Source organism: Cryptomeria japonica, chromosome 5 (genome assembly GCF_030272615.1).
Source record: "Cryptomeria japonica chromosome 5, Sugi_1.0, whole genome shotgun sequence".
NCBI lineage: Eukaryota > Viridiplantae > Streptophyta > Pinopsida > Cupressales > Cupressaceae > Cryptomeria > Cryptomeria japonica.
This window is the reverse complement of record NC_081409.1, coordinates 233,298,143-233,316,079: the sequence shown is the minus strand read 5'-3', so window position 1 is coordinate 233,316,079 and position 17,937 is coordinate 233,298,143. Positions and strand designations below refer to the sequence as shown.

At 38.1% G+C, this 17,937-nt stretch overlaps 1 non-coding gene across 1 annotated transcript; it reads right to left on the bottom strand.

Moving 5' to 3' along the window:
* Positions 1-8,133: 8,133 nt before the first annotated feature.
* Positions 8,134-8,205, bottom strand: TRNAH-GUG (transfer RNA histidin (anticodon GUG)). The gene has a single exon. It is a non-coding gene; the product is annotated as a tRNA-His (tRNA).
* Between the last annotated feature and the right edge of the window lie 9,732 nt (positions 8,206-17,937).

Here is a 17,937-nt window from a genome sequence, read left to right as displayed (position 1 = left end):
CTTGTTCTCCTTCCCTTCTTTTGGTAGAATATGCTATGTTTGTTCAAGAACTCCTCAAGGAGGTAGATGTCTTATGAGAAAAGATCTTTTCTCCTCCAAGGATCCTCGTTACACTAGTTGCAAGATATCTCTTTTTCAACTATATTATCTTGGTTTTAAGAGTATTTCTTGTTTAGCTTAGATTTGTGGCATTGTTGCCTAAAGGGTATCTCCTTGGTGCTGAAGGCAGGTATCCTTATTTTTTTTAGGTTCCTTAAGACATCAACATAGGGTTATGTTGACATCTTAAGGGGGGGGGGGCACCCATATCACCCTCCTTGTCCCATATTGTACCATATATTTGCATATTATTTTTGCATGTCTTAAACGAGGTGTTTATTCCCGAAAACAAATAAAACAAACTCTTATACAAGATGCTTCATGCCTAAAACCAAACACATCATTTGATATATGTCTTAGATGGGGTGCACATTCCCGAAACCAAAGAAAACAAACACTTACACAAGATGTCCTTGAAACTAGGCATGTATCTGTCATAAATACTTACACAAGATGTCCTTGAAACTAGGCATGTATCTGTCATAAATAAGGTTACACGTTCTCAAAACCAAAGCAAACAAACTCTTATATGAGATGTTCCACAAACTAGACATTCTCCCCTTAGCATTTACACCTTCACCCCTTGGAATTTTTGTTTGCACTATGTCTTAAATAGGTTGAAGCACACTTAAAACCAAAGTAAACAAACTCTTATACGAGGTGTTATACACTCAAAACTAGACATCACTTGCACACATGTACGAGGATAAGTGGGACTAGAAAAACACATCTATACTATTCCTACTCTCCTCCCCAACATGGATCACCTAGAAAAATATATCCGGGGGCAAGTTTTAATTTCTTTTATCATCATTCTTCTCATGGATCACATAGAAAAACACATCTAGTGTGTATATGTTCTTTCGTGTTCCTTCTTCTCATGAGCTCATATATTTTCTATTGGTGGTTCATGGATGATGTGTGTTTTTCTCTTTTATGTGGTCACTTGTGTTCTTGAGATGACAATTTTCAAGAATGATAATAGTGGTTGAGATATTTTGATATCAAGGTCTCTTCAACTAGTTGACTTGAGATCTTGTTTTTGGTCTTTAGCTTTTGTGTTATGTGTATTTTTTCTTTTGTTGCCTTTTTGTTTTTGTTTTGTTTTGTGTGTCCTTGCATGCATTTGAGTGAGTTAAGGTCCTAAGATTGGGGTCTTAGTTCCTCAAAATTAGTGATATCTTATACTCCTGGTGATTGTGACCATTTTCTCCTCTCCTTCATCTCTCTTTCGTCTACTTAGCTGTGAGTATTTGCAGAGGCTCATACTCATGTTAAAGTGCGGGCCAAATGTAGCGTCATAAATTGTCAGCAAGCCAGTTTACACCTCATGATTGTGCCCCTACTTTAGTGCATATCCCCCTCACCTCCTATCTAGGTGTGTTAAGTGATTCCCCAAAGAGGTGTCTTCCTCCCTTGGCCCGAAATCTGGTCCCTACTTGAGGAGGACTAGGGATCTAGTGCCCTGTTCCCCATCTTTGGGGCCCAACTTTCAAGTAGAATGTGAGACCTACTTCTCCAGTAGGAAAATAATTTGGTGGCTCAATATGACCATTGGAGGTTAGCCTAATCACTAAATTGACCTAGATCCTCATATATAAAGACATTTGATCATACCTAAAGCATTTGAAGTATCCATATCTAAGCAATCAAGAATTCAAGCATTAAAGTGTTCATCATCAAGCATTTCCAGAGGTCTTCAAGGATGCATATTCTTCTTTCAACAATTGTGGAGAAAATTACAAAATTCATATGAAAGCATGTGTGTGTGATTAGGGTTTTGTCATGTTCATGCCATTTCATACAACATATGTGATTACATTCAAGAAGCAAGGCATCATTATCAGTCATTGCATATCTGAGGTATATCTTTCCATTGTTTATTTTGGTATTTACAATATTTCATTGAAGGTTAGTTCCTAAACCGTGGTTTGACTTAGGCAAACCCCTATTCCCAACCTATTTCCCCTTTTTTTTGTGTAGAAAGCAGGTACAAAGCTATGATCTTCAATATAAGCTTCATTTATAGAGAAGAATCAAATCCCCCATAGTGCAAAAAGTTCAGAGGACCAGAGCAACTGTCACACTGGTCCCAAGAAATCAAAACCTTCTTCTGCGAACAAGTCTAAATCCTCCTACAATCCTCAAATCCAGGTTCGTGGATCAATCCAAAAACTATAGCTTTTTGTTTGTGCATATTTACCTTAGTTTCAGCACATTTACTCTAATTCTAACAAAATCAACAATTCAATACAACTCAAGGCAAAGAAGAGGGCATATTCAACACCTCTGGAATTAGATCAACATTCAAACCTCTTGAGTTTAGATCCATCTAATTCCTATCTTTTTGTAATGTGTTAGTCCCCAAGTAAAAATTAGCGGTTTTCATAATTCTTGTAGTGGAAACCCTAATTTTTCACCATCACAACTCGGGAACAAGAGGTCAGCATGGAAAAAGAAATGCTCGTCACTACAGGTAGAATCACAATGATTAAATATGTATTGTTAGTGATAAATTATAAAGGATATTATCTATAAAAAAATTAAATTGGTTTAATTGTTGTGTATGTTAATTGATTATATTTTATAATAAAATATAAATTATAAAAATATTATTAATATTTCTACTAATTTTTATATTTTTTTATGAATAGGCCTTCTCTATTAATTAAAAATATTAAAGTACATATTCACAAGGAAAGTCTGAGGGATACAAGATAACCCCGCGAGAGTCACACGACCAAAAGCCGAAGTCAAAAAACAAAACTATTCATCAAAAAACTTCCTCAAGTAGCCAAAGCAGAGGTAGTCAAGGGAGGAGGATCTGGATCATCTTTCTTGCCCCATACATCAGCGGGGTCAGGAGTCGGGTCTAGCACGGAACACCCATCTTCAGGATCTTTGTCAACTTCTCCTTCCTCCTGCCTGGGAGGTGAAATCACCAGAGCCAAGCGGGGAAACTTGGAGGTGGTGGTAGAAGACCACCCAAAGCCATTATCAACAGGAGGAGCCAAAGTCACAGGAGTAATAGAAGGCCACCCCGAGGTAGAACCACAATGCGGAGGAGAAGTCAAGCGGTGCCTCTACGCATCATCTCTCCCACAAGAGGAGCAGTGAGGATCCTGGGACCATGGGGTCTGAGAGCGGCGAGCAGAGGAACTATGGCCACGATAATGGCTACAGGGCGGAGTGTGATCAGCAGAGATGGAATATGGCGGCACTCTGGCAACCGCACAAGGGATGTTGCCCCGATGCTGGAGGAGATCCTATAAGTGTCCCACCTCCAAAGCCACTTTGTCAGCTTGTACCTGAATCTGCATTGATACATTATTATAAATGCAATCTTTAGCATAAAGCAAGACATTAATATCCAAAAAGTTGTGAGTAAAAAGAACCACATTTCTATCCTTTCAAAGAGTGAATAGGATCTCCATTATGAAAGCATGCCATGTCTGGGAAAATTTGAAGGGGATTCTAGGAGAATCACCTAGAAGAGCCATATGCCAAGAAAAGGGCTCAGGCCAAAAAGGCCAAAAGAAATCATGGATCCAGCTCCAGTACTATTGAGCTCTTCTATAGAACCAAAAAATGTGCATAAAAGTTTCTGTGTGACCACAAAAAGGGCACCAGGGATCAAGAACCCCCAAATGCTTAAGTCTGGAACCCAAAGGCAACCCTTGAAAAAGCACGCACCAAGTAAAGTGTGAAATCTTGGGTTCAATGGTGGTAGACCAGACAGCAAGAAATCTGAATCTCCAAGACATCTAAGAAGACTACAAGTGCCAACGCTGGTTGAGAATATGGACCATAAGCAAATGGGAAACCAGCCAGAGATAACCCATTTTGGGTTTGCAGCTGGTGAAAGGAGTCCAAGGATACCACTTCCAATCTTTCCACCAAGGTCTGACAGACTGAATGCCAAGCTTATGTACCAAATGTGAGGGTAAGACTGAGACCAGAAGGTCATAAGTCTGTCGGTCTGGTCGAGACAAACGAAACTGGACCTAGAGGTCATCCCATGACCAGAGGCTCATAGAAGCTCTGGAAAATAGATCCTTACATGTTCCAATGCCATGTTTATAAAAATGTAGAGCACTAACACCCTGGATTATGGCCAGTGATAACCCTTGCACCTAAAAAAGAGGTTCAACCACCAGAGGTTATGTTGATTCATGGAGATCCCGTCATGAAAACCATCACCTGCACATCGAAGCCAAGGCTTGATAGCTTCCCAAGCACGCTAGATTTTTTTAACAACAAAAGTACCCTGGATCTGAATAGGGTCTTTCATAATGAGTAGGGTTTGAAAACCAATCCCCTTCCAAGTTGGCTTGTTGGCAGGAAATTCTAAAGAAATATAAGGCTTTGATTATCCATTTAGCACATAAGAAAAGCCCTTATTTCTAGGTAGAAATAAGGCCAAGCCCTTCAGACTCCTTGGAAAGACAACAATACTCCCAAGTGACCCTGTGGAAACCTTGATGGTCAGACCCAGAGGCCCAAAGAAAAGTCCACAAAAGTCTTTCTAACTTCATGTAAGAGGCCTTAGAAGGATGCCAACATGAGGAGTAATAGACATGGGTGGCAACCAAAACCTTAGAACAAATTTGGAATCTACCAACCAAAGAGAGAGGCTTGGTAATCCAATAGGCCAACTTTTTCTCAATCTTGGCTAAAACATCATTCCAAAGATCCACAACAAAAGATTGAAAGGCAAAGGGAATGCCCAAAAAGCGAAAAAATTTCACCATGATGAAGCCATTTCTAGTCATATTGAAGAATGCAAGGCAGGGTGGGAAGAAAAGACTGCCTATAACATTGCGTCTTGTGCCATTGAGTGGCCGAACCAGAAGCCAAGAAAAAGGTGTCCAGACATTGAAGAGCAGCTTATAAATTATCTTCTTCCTCAATGAGAGTGAGGAAGGAATCATCCGCAAAATGGCCATTCACAAGTTGAGAAGGTGACTCAGGCAGGGAGATACCACGAACACACCTAGTAGAGATAGCATTAGCAAGTAAGTAACCAAACCCTTCCGCCGCAATAACATATAAAGCAGGAGCTAGAGGACATCCTTGGCGAATGGATCTGAAAAGGCCAAAAGCCTCAGACTATCGGCCATTAATGGTGATACAAGACGAGGCATCTCCGAATAACATCTGGACAGACTGAATGAATCTGGGACCGAAGCCAAGGGCTTTGAGCATAGCCAAGATAAATGGCCACTCAATGCGATCATATGCCTTAGCGAAGTCAATCTTGAGAAAGATTGCCCGTTGTTTAGAGAGTTTGGCCTAGTCCATCCCTTCTCAAACAACAATAATATTATTTAGAATAAACCTGGACTTGATAAATCCAGTCTGCTCTGAACGAACAATAAGAGGCAAGAGATGATGAATCTTAAGGGCCAAGGCTTTGGCAATGATCTTGTATGAGACATTGAGCAAGGTAATAGGCCTCCAATTGCCAATGTCCTTTGGGTCTCCAGCCTTAGGGATAAATTTGATATTACCCCGGTTAAGCATTGCTCCTAGGGATTGGGAATGAAAAGCTTCAAGGTAGACCTTATGGAGGTCAGGACCAACACAAGGCTGGAGGGCTTTGTAGAATTGGTAGGGGAAGCCATCACACCCAAGTACTAATTTTTCAATCTACATCTATTTAAAATTATTTTATTTATTATATAGATATATATGCATTCCTTTTTTATGAACAATGATCTTAATTAGTATATTGTTCATTTTATTTGAAGGGTTGTTTTACAAATTCACCATTCATTATTTTTTAATTTTTTAATTTTTTATTTTTGAAAAGTGTAGTATTTTTTTATAAAAAAGATTAATATTTTAACTAAGAATGTAAAAGAAATGGAAATTTTTTTATAAACATCAACAAATTGTTGCTACAATCCAAAGGATTCAAAACTAAGGAGGTTTATCACAAATCCACCCCATCCAAGAATGAAGGTGATCCATGAAATCGACAAAATATAAAATCCTAATGAAAAGTAGACCAAAATGATCAAATTAAATCATTTTGAAGGTGTTGAAGAAATTGTGAAGGTTGAGAAAAAGATAAAGAGTCCCAATTTGCAAAACTTCTAAATAAATTTTACTATTATGTCATTCTTGTTGTGTCTTGCACAGACAATCATGTTTATTACTACTTGTTACCATCTTATATTGAATTTCCAAGCAATGTTACCTTTCACTACTAAACCTTATTTTTTAATGCTTCTTAAACCATTGCATATTTCTCTATTCTACTTATTTCCTTGATGTATTACATGTTCCCTCCTTACCCAAGAAAATGTTTAATACCTTAGGCCTTAGTGTATTCCTTTCTCATGTGATTTCTTATTTCTTCGTCTTATGCTAAAATGGTTTGCTAGCATGGGTTATTTTCGTTCTACACATCCCCTACATATATTATTCAAGATAAAAAAAATTAATATCTATATTGAAAATCTTTAATGATGATCACAATCTTTGATTTTAAATCTTCAATTTTTTCTAATTTTTTTTTTATATATACTTATTATGATCAAGCTAGAACTCTACACTTATTGAAAAGTGATATTGTTTCATGTAGTGTTTAACATGACTCTATAACTCTACTATATATTCTTCCTTAGATTCTAGCTTATGATACACCCTCAATGCATGACAATTAATCAAAAGTATTTTTTTTGCTTCCATCTATTGGAAGCAATTGTGTTACACCATTGTTGAAAATATTTCATAAGGCTTCAACCAGCTTGTATGGAGCTTAAAATGGTAAAATAATTATTTTAAACAATTTCTAAATATATTGGCTTTTACTATATATATTGAACTATTTCATAAGGCTTCAACAACCAACTTGTATGGACCTTAAATTTTACTACATATATATTGAATTCACCGTGTTTAATGTAATGAAAAATAATTCTTTTGAACTATCATTTTCTTGACACAAATAATTAATAATAATAAAGTCTTAGGATGTAAAAATGGGAATAATATAAAGGAATGTAATAATTAATATTAGAATTAAATATGATACTTAGCTCAAATCCCAAATACTAGTACATTTTTATAAATGACGTGAGGAGATGATTTATTGATGTGCTATTATTATCTAGGGCCTTGTTAGAGGAATTCCTAAGAATCAAAAAATTGATTCTTCTTTATAATGGTTTAGATCAGTGCTCATAGCAATGAACTTAGAATACAAAGGTGGACTTGACAAAAAATGTATAATTGTTGTGAATGTTCCTTGGTTCCATATATTCTTGTTTAGAAAATTATGCCAATAGACATTTTATGGGAGCATATTAGACAAATATTTATTCACTCCTAGACTAAAGATCAAAGACAACAACTATCATATAATAAGATCAAAGACTAGGATATCACTTTTATCTTTTTTCAATTGATATCTAGATGTCTTCCAAGATTACTCAAATGAATGAAGGTTAGTTCTTGGTATGCACTTTTGAAATAATTTCTGCTTTGATTATCTCATTAGAGCTAGTAGGAGTGAGAAACAAGCGTTTGAATTTAAAAATCAAATATAAAAATTTGAGTTGTTAATTTAAATGCATAAAAATAATTTGAATCAATTTCACAAATACAAATCTAAACCAAACTGATAAATAACTAAATAAAAATCTCAATCATAAATATATCATGAAAAAAAATGACATAATCAAATCTTCTACAATAATTTTAAAAAATAAAAATCACTTTTACAAACTTTTCTAATAATTAACATTTTGAACATGTTGTGTGGTTGTTATGGAGTATTTAATCTGTCAGATTATCTCAAGAGTTTTAGAAAATAAAAGGAATTACCAAATAATTAACATTTTTAACATGTTTTGTGGTAGTTTATATGGAGTATTTAATCTGTCAGATTTATCTCAAAGAGTTTCAGAAAACAAAAGGAATTACCAGTTTGATGATGTTACAGAGCAGATGATAAATTAAAACGAGGAAAGCTCAACTATGAGTGTGGCTGCTGGGAAATTAAAACTAGGAAAGCTCAACTATGAGTGTGGCTGCTGGGATTCGAGCCCAGGTCTCCACGGCCACAACGTGGAATTCTTACCACTAAACTACAACCACAGTTGACTGTGACTGTTCAAGAATTGTAATAAAATCCTTTTATTACATTAACGTGTTAGGATATAGATTTAGTCTGATATCCTTTATATTAGATCACATTGTAATATCTTTTATATTACATTAACCTTGTAATTCAGAGTATAAATAGCATCTCTTATATCACATAGACCAGCTAAACCACGTTTTAATCCTCTTATACATTAATCAATCTCAATTGATTTAAATGATTGTAAGCCCACACCAACATACATCAAATATATCAATAAAGTAACTAACTATGAAGACGGTATTGTGATGTCTTTTTAAATATAGAGACCAAAACCAAGGACAGAATAAGATGTATTAAATACCTTAAAATAATTATCATTAAATACAAAAAAATTCATTATATTTTTTAAATTATAAAGACGTAAAAATATAGCATCAATATTACTGATAAAAATTCATTTATATTTTGATAGATAGGTTGTTCTAACTAGGAGTCCTGCACATCTAATGATACTATCTCAACATGAGTCCTTCACATCTAATGATATCATCTCAATCTTGCTTTAAAGACCAAAAGATAGCATACAGATCCTTTCACACCCACGCCTCCACACACATTCCTTACTCTTATATATAAGAATCGATCATATTTCTTGGCCAGTATCCTCATTGAATGGCAATTCCACATCATTTCTTCTTACTAGATACTGTAATATCAAAAATCTCACCCCTCGCAATTAATGTGACAAAGGGTGCCTTCCTCCATGTCATCGGAGGTGGCTTCGCCACCATTGTCTTTTTGTCCACTCGGATCATCCTTGTCATCTTCAAACGAATGCATTACCAACTCTGCCAACCTATCACCTTTGGTGACAAGGGCGTGGTGCAGAGACATCCGCGTTGTACGCCCGCGTCCCGCAAATCTGACAGTCTGTTGGTGGTCGTTTGAGCATTATGCTTGCACCCAAAAGGAATCGTAATGCTTCTGCATGTGTCTACCGACATCTGGTTTTCTTCCAAGTCCTTTATCTATCAATTTCTAAGGCATTTTGAGGGATTCTCTTGGCAAATTGATAATATTTTGCAAGTTGAAGCTCCTAGCAATCTTTTGGACAACTTCTATAGCTTTTGACACCAAGAACACCATTGTTGCAGCTCTTCAAGTGACTCACACCGTCATTACCCCAAGTGTTGTGAAAGGGGAGTTCTCTTATTCCCTCTCTCTTTCATTTCACATATCATTCTCCAATCTCTTACTTCATTTTCCAATTATCTTTATCTTTTCATTATTCTCGTGGCTTCTTGGGTTGTCCATGGAGGTGGAAACACCAAAACGGGAGTCTGACTTATGCAAACCCCAAAACACAACCCACAACATTTTCCTTCTTGCATGTGTGTAGGTACATTATCACAAGGAGGAAGTCATCTTGCAGGAGGCTTCGTATCACTTTAATTTCTCTTACTTTGTCACTTTAATTTCTCTTCTGCATTATCTGTTTATTTCAGTATTTTCTCGCAATTATTTAACTTTTGTTAGTTTGTCTAGAGCTTTCTACTCGAACTCTACACTCCATCTGTGCAGAACGACAGCGTGTCTCGCTGGTGTCCCATTTAGATGCACACTCGTCTTGAGGACATAGGCTTAGCAAATCCGCCCAGAGAGTTCTCTTGGCTTTCTATCACCTTGGCATAATTCTTTTATCCCCTGGCTCACCTTAGCGCCAGTTTGAAGAGGTATCAAAGGGAGAGTTTGTTCTCAAAGATTCATCATCCTTGAGGTAACAAATTTCTTCCGTTACATCTACTAACCATAGTGATATTCCATGCACTCCCCTTATCTCTTCGTGTAATTGGGATGCCATACACCCTTTCATTTAAAGAACCAGTTAATTATGCTCCCTCTTGTACAGCTTGAGTTGGTCTAGTGGTGAAGAACTTGTACTCTTGAAAGGGAGTTCGCAGGTTCAAATCCCACAAGGGGGTAGGGTATGTACACCTTATCGACTTCATCCCATTACCAATAAAAAAAGCGACTACAAAGAAACAATCCTGAATAATTTCTTCTGAACCAGCAGCAACAACAGAGCCCAAAATAAAATAATATATTTTCACACAAGGACCTTTCCCAATACTCTTCTACATCATTCATGGTTATAGGCTTATATATTTTCACACAGGGACCTTGTCCAATACTCTTCTACATCATTCATGGTTATAGGCTTGATACAAAGATATCTAAAACCGTACCCATCAAATTTGGGCCCAGATAAACACCCATGATTTCCAAGACATTTCTGCAACAATTTTAATTCTTCTTCTATTTCATCTTCTCCTGTAAATATAACACCATAGTTCAAAATCTCAAATTGAGAATTCTCATTGCCTTCTACACCTGAATAAACAAGAACAAAGAATAAATAGCTCAGGTGATTCAATTTAATGATGGGACCATGTTTAGTAATTGGCCAACTTAACTCATTTCCAACTTTAGCGAAGACAGCTAACCCTGTACTTAGATGAGATAGTCTAACTATAGAGAGATCTCCTCTAGTTAAGCCACTTCCCTTTAGATTTAGCACATGAACATCTGCTCCACTAATTTTAACAAGTGTTTCTTGAATAGAAGGAACACTGTCATCCTCCAAAAAACTTAATGGGCGCTCCTTCTCATCTTTAGAATAATGTTTATTACTCTCTTGCATAAATTCTTTCTGTGAGATTGGCAAATTGGTCACATTACTATGTAAGTTGAGTGGTGGAGGAGAACCATTTTTGCCTGTACGTCCATTGTTGCTTCTTCTCAATCGCAGTTTAGAGTAATTTCTTCTCCCACCATCCATGCTGAATCTTTTGGTCTATCCCGATGTTGCAACTGTTTTAACTTTGCTATATGAAGGTTTACAGATAATCATTTGCACATCCCTAATCACATTGATCCTTTCAAAGAAATTCAAATTCTTTGAATCTCCCCCTGCATCCTCTTCCCAAGGAATTTTTAATTCATTTTCTCATTTAGTCTTCCCACACATCCTCTTATTTTGGAATTTTTAATTCCTTTCCCCTTTCTCCAAGGAATTTTTAATTCATTTTTGTCTTTCCAATGTACTTGGGAGCTCTTCCCCATGAACATTGAGAGGTCTGGAGACAAGAAATGTCTTTATGGCAAATCTCTTGGTCTCCACACCTTGTCCTCTCAATCCATGTGCTCCCTCTCAAATCAATCTCAACCCTTCATCCCACAATCAATCTCAACCCTTCATCCCAAAATCAATCTTAGCCCTCCATTTTGGCCTCCTCCAATCTATAAAATGGAGTCTCCTCTCCTCACAAATCATCCATCACGCCATCATAATGCTCAAATCTTCTCTCATCTAATCCATTTCCATCATCATTCAAATCCAATCTAAATCCAATCATTCTTGTTGTGTGTGGAGAGCAATCCACATCCAATCAAGGATCTAATCCAAACAACTGAAGGAGGGGCACATCCTTGGCTTCACCAAGAGCTCAATTGGAGGAACAAGAGAGAACTCTTTCTTGCAAGGTATATGATTTGTTCGTTTAATATTTTTACTTGATTTCTTATGTTATTTGGATTTAACCTAACCATCTAACCTTGCATTGGTTTTCCCTTGGTTCATTTGGGCACGCCCGGTGGGACCCATGTCCCAATTTCTAACATTTGTGTGAGTTTCAAGTGTTTTTAGCTCATAGTTTTTCCGCTTCAACGCATCGTTCTGCACATCAGCGTGTCCACCTCACCGGTTCACCACGTCCGTCGTCAAACAGCGTGGGAGATATGAAATTTAAATTTTTTGACCGCCATTTTGTAGGTTTTTGGTCAATTAGTGCGTATGCCCGCAAATCAGCGCCCTGCTTGACTGTTTTGATGCCTTTGTTTGAAAAACAATCCCGCCTAGCTTTTCTTTTTGAATTTTTCATTAAAAAATTGTAAATCAGCGCCTACGCACGCGAATCAGCACCTGCGCACACTAATGAGTGCCTACACACACATCAAAATGTGTGTGTTTAATGAAAAGTCCTCTCGCCTAACTTTTTTTAAAAAATTTCATTAAAAAATGTGAATCAGCACATGTACTTAGTGAAAAAAATAGTTTTGATAAAATGAGCATAACTTTTCGCTCGGATGTCGGATCTTAGAAATTCAAAATGCATTGGAAAGAGGACTCGGAGCTCTAAAAGGGGTTTTCATTAGATTTTGTATATCATTTTTCAAAATTTAATTTTACACGTTCAAAGTCAACCCTTATTTTTTACCTTTAAATTCACATAACTTAAGCATATGAAATCACTTTTCATTAAAAAAAAATGAAGTTACCTAGAAAATCATAAGGAAACTAATTTTTCAATATTTTTTGGGCTCATCATATTATGTTTATAGCTTTTTTTTTTTTGAATGCGCAAGATCAATTATCATAAACTACTAATCATTGTTGCAGGATGTTTTGTTGAAGAAAATCATGTTTTTCCACTAAAGTAGATTTATTTTTCATGTCTTAATTTAGAAAACATATTTTGGGGTTTAAAAAAAACTTGTATTTTTCGTGTCTTGTGCACTTTCACATGGGTAGGGTGGACCCACCATTACGCTTAGTATCTTCTCCCCTCGCCTTTGTGGATCTTAGGTGTAAGAGAAAAGCAATTAACAACACCCATATTTTTATTTTTGTAGTGAGGGGTATTCTTGATGAGGATTTGATCACCTCACAAGGGTATCTCAAATTGGGACACATCGGGGGTATTGACTCTCCCGGTGCGATCTCAAACGGGTTTTCTAGGCTGCTATATAAATATGTTGGTCAAGCGGCTAAAGTGCTGAGTGAATTCGACGTATGTGTAGGCCCCCTCTACACCAATAAGATCTATTAGATTCTTAAGTGGATTGCTTTGAGAATCCATTATTGGATTGGCGATCCCTCAGAATTACACTAATAACCTTGTTTAGTAGCCCAAAATCCCACATTCATAGTGTAGGGGATGTGGATCGTACCCCGAAGTTACCTCTCATGTACCCACTCAAGATGAGATATGAATTCCCCATATAATAGATCCTTGGATCTTTGGGGTAAGAGAATCTGGTATGCCTGAGAAGTGAGTGCATTGTAAGGGGAAACCAGTGCTACCAGAATCTCTATCTGCCGACTTGTTTGAGGTATCGCTTGTGTGAGAGGCCTATTGAATGGTTTTCATCTTCCAACCTAAGTTGTATGTCTAATACATGCCTTCATTTGTGCAAAAACTAGTGAAATTTTGTTTGGGCTAATGTAGGCCCCCTTCACTTTCACGCTTATCATAGAGCGTTGCCTTGGCCAAAGTGCTTTTCATTGTTTGATTTATCTTGCCAAGAGTAGCTAACATCCAAAATATTCCCTAATTTAACCAAACATTTGACCAAACCCTTCAATCTCCACTTTGTCACTATCAAACCCCTATTTCACTACCATTGTTCAAGTCAAACCCTCAATCAATTTTCATCCATCCAAATGATTATTAATTCTCAACCAATATATTTATCTCATCATCAATCCATTCCTGGGTATCCTTCCCCTTCTTCTTCCTTCCATCAATCCATAATCATTTTCTTCTCACCTTCAAGGACTTAGCACATCAACCTAATCAAATCTCCAGAAATTCTAATTAATCAATCAATATTCTTTTAATCCAATCATCAATCATCAATCCTAATCCAAATTCAACACTTTGTGAAAGTTTGATTTAGACCTTTATCTTTAATCAATCAATCAGTTAGCTTTTGTGCTTGGGAATGAATCTCACCCAAGTACCTTTTCTTAATCATTTTGTGTTGATCAAAACCCTAATCCTTTTGCCCTATTTTTCTTATGCATGTAAGTCCACCCTAAGTAGAAGAAGGCTTAATTATTTGGATCATTTGCCCCATTTTTCTTAGGCACATAAGTCCACCCTAAGTAGAAGAAGGCTTAATCATTTGGATCCTTTTGTCCCATTTTTCTTAGGCACGCTGTGAGATTTTGCCAAGATCAAGGGCACAATGAAAAGTATTAAAATAGAGACAAAAGAATGACAAGAACAAACTGTATTCTCATCAATATGAAAATGATCAACTGGATTCACCAATACAATGAATATAGGCCTTCTTATATAGGCAAGCCCATGTGGATGTACGAGCACATATTCATGACATATGGCTCAATGAGAAACAAGGGTAGATAAGAAATACTAGGGGTAGGTAGGAGAAATAATATAATATTCCACAAGAGGTGGATGACCCACCGAATGTGGAGTGTAACAACAAAACAAGACCACAAAAGGTGGAATTTCTCCTACAAGCTCTATCCCTATGTGCACACTTCCCTAAGTGTCTCAAATCCAAACTACGAAGAAATACATTATCCTAAGTTAACTTAAGTAAAGTGTAATAATATCCATAATGAATATTTATTTACACCAACACCCCCCCTTAAGTGCAACTTGGGGGAATGAAGACTCAAGTCAACAATGCAAGATGGGTCCCAGCTACTAGGCCATGATAGGTACCCATGTACAATATGCAAATGCAAGCAAAACCATACAATGCAATCTCTCACAAACAGAGAAAAGGAGAAAACCCAGTGGGAAAAAACTCCCCCCCAAAAGAGAGATGAAAGTACAAAAGACTCTCAAAGAAGAAGGACAAAACCTCAAAGAGGAAAAAGTCCCCCCCATAAGAGAGGAAGTAGAAGTCAGCTGACCCCCCCTAATGACACATCCTGCACCCCCAAGAGAGCTCGCAACTACTGGAACTTATTCTTAATGAAAGGTTTGGTGAATATGTCAGCAACCTGCTCCGCTGTAGGACAATACTGCAAATCAATGACCTGCTCTTGAATGAGCTCTCGGATATAGTGCATATGAATCTTGATGTGTTTGGTCCGCTGGTGCTGGATCGGGTTCTTTGAGATTGCAATAGCACTCTAATTGTCGCAATGTAGAATTGTCGGTCGTGGAGTGGTGAACCCAAACTCTGTGAGAATCTGCTGGAGCCAAATGGTCTCAGTCACTGCATTAACAGCGCCTCGATACTTAGCCTCAGTCGAAGAGAGAGCAATAGCATGTTGCTTCTTGCTCTGCCAACAAATGGGGCCTGAACCAAGGTGAAAACTGTAACCGGAAGTAGACTTACGATCATCAAGATCGCCAGCCCAATCGCAGTCTGTGTAACCAACCAGGCGAAGTCTTGTGTTTGTTGCATAGTGAATCCCATAGTGATGTGTACCCTAGATGTAATGAAGGATGCGTTTGGCAGCTTTCCAATGAAGCTCATGTGGTTCCTGCATGAAGCAGGAAACCATGTCAACTATAAATGAAATATCAGGGCGTGCATGGGTCAAGTAGATGAGACTACCCACAAGCTGACAATACAAAGTCGCATCAACTAGTGGAGAAGAACAATGAGCCTCAAGCTTGACTCCTGAAAGAAAGGGAGTCAGGGCAGGCTTACAATCAGCCATATGAAAGCGTGCAAGTAGATCAAGAGCATACTTGGGTTGTGATAGTGTAATCCCAAGAGGTGACTATGAAATCTCTATCCCGAGAAAGTAGTGCAAAAGACCCAAGTCAGTCATAGCAAATCTATCATGCAAAGCAGATTTGACCCTGCTAATGATGGATGCAGTACTCCCTGTAATGGTCAAGTCATCAACATAGAGCACAAGTATCAAGTGAGAGTCATCTTGTCACAAAATTTAGACATTCGGATCAGAATGACACTTGATGAACTCTGCGGAGAGAAGAAAGGAATCCATCTTGGCATACCAAGCCCTGGGGGCCTGCTTTAGGCCATAGAGAGATTTCCTTAGTCTGCAAACCAAGGAAGTATCCTGGATGAAACCCTGCGGCTGCTCCATATAAATCTCCTCATCAAGGTCACCATGAAGAAAAGCACTCTTCACATCCATCTGATGTAAAACCCAACCATGAGCTGCAGCAATAGCAAATGTCAAACAAATGGAGTTCATCTTGGCTATGGGCGCAAAGGTCTCAGTATAGTCAACACCTGCAACCTGAGAGAAACCTTTCGCAACAAGCCGAGCCTTATACTTATCCACACTACCATCTGCAGCATGCTTGGTCCGATAGATCCACTTACATCGAACCATCTTTCTCCCCTTAGGGAGATGGACTAAATCCCATGTGTTATTCCTCATCAAGGAACTATACTCTTCCTCCATAGATTGGTCTCACTCAAGAACCCCTAATGCTTCCCAAAATGTCTGTGGATCAAAAGCGGTAGCAATGAATGCATGTGGAAGATCCTGATGTTGTGATCGAGTCCTCCATGTATCTGAAGGATCCCCAACAAGAGAACCCGCTGACTCAAGTGTCTGTCGAGCCCAACAAGGTCGAGGTGGAGGTGGAGAACGAGGCTCCTCAACTGCAAGTGGACCCTGCGGAGGTGTAACCCTGCGAGTCGGAGTTGAAGGAGTCTCATCATCTGAATCACTAACATCACTATCCACAATGGAGTAAGATGGAGGAGGTAGAGAGGCTAAGCTAGGAGAGCTTTCCTCAAAGTGAACACTCCTCTCAATGAACACCTCATGTGTCTCAGGATCCATCAATCTATATGCCTTAACACCCTCAGGATATCCAACAAATATTCAAGGCCGACTCTGAGGTTCCAATGCCTTGCATTTCTGTAGAGGTATGTGAGCCCATGTTGGACACCCAAAGGCTCTGAAATGTCTCACAATCGGTTTCCTACCATCCCAAGCCTCAAAAGGAGTAATACCTTGCAAAGCTTTGTGAGGAACCCGATTCTGGATGTGTGTGGCACAACTGATAGCCTCGGCCCCAAAGGTGGGATCAAGAGAACATGCATGAATCATACAGCTAGCCATTGCTTTGAGAGTTCTATTCTTGCGTTCTACAACTCCGTTCTGCTGTGGAGTGTATGCTACAGAATGCTGAAGATCAATCCCCTCAAATGTACAAAAATCCTCAAGTCTCTTGTTCACATATTCCCTTCCATTATTTGTACAAAGAATCTTCACCACTTTCCCGAATTGCTTCTCCACACAAGTCTTGAAGTCCTGAAATATGTCAAATACTTCACTCTTATGAATAAGAAAGTAGACCCAAGTGAAGCGGGAGTAATCATCAATGAAGGTGAGGACATAGCGGGCCTTACTAAATGAAGGTGTTGGAAATGGACCTGCTAGATCGCTGTAAACAAGTTGAAGAACTTCCAAAGCTCTCCAATCTTTCCCTTATCAAATTTCTCTTTGGGATGCTTGCCCATGGAACAACCTGAACATACACCCTCTAAAAAACTGATTCGAGGTAGACCTGTGACCATGTCTTTAGTGCTGAGCTGCTGAAGATAGTGGTAGTTAAGGTGACCAAACCGCTCATGCCATAGCTTACTTTCTAAATTTGAATGAGTAAGCAAGGCCCTAGAAGGTGAACTTGGCACAAAGTGGGAGAATGAATAAAGCCTTGACTTGTCATTGACTTGTCCCACTGCTACCAAGGCATCATCATCAAGTTCCTCTACCACAACTGAATCTGGTGTAAACTCAACCTTTTTCCCATTCCCATAGTGAGTGATTTGGTAGATAGAGAGAAGGCTGGTAGACAAGTTAGGAACATAGAGAACATTCTCAAATGTTCCATCATCCATGTCAATTGAACCTTTCCCTTCAACATCTACTTGTGTATCATCACCTATGTAAATGTGAGGTACCTTAGATGGCTCCAATGAAG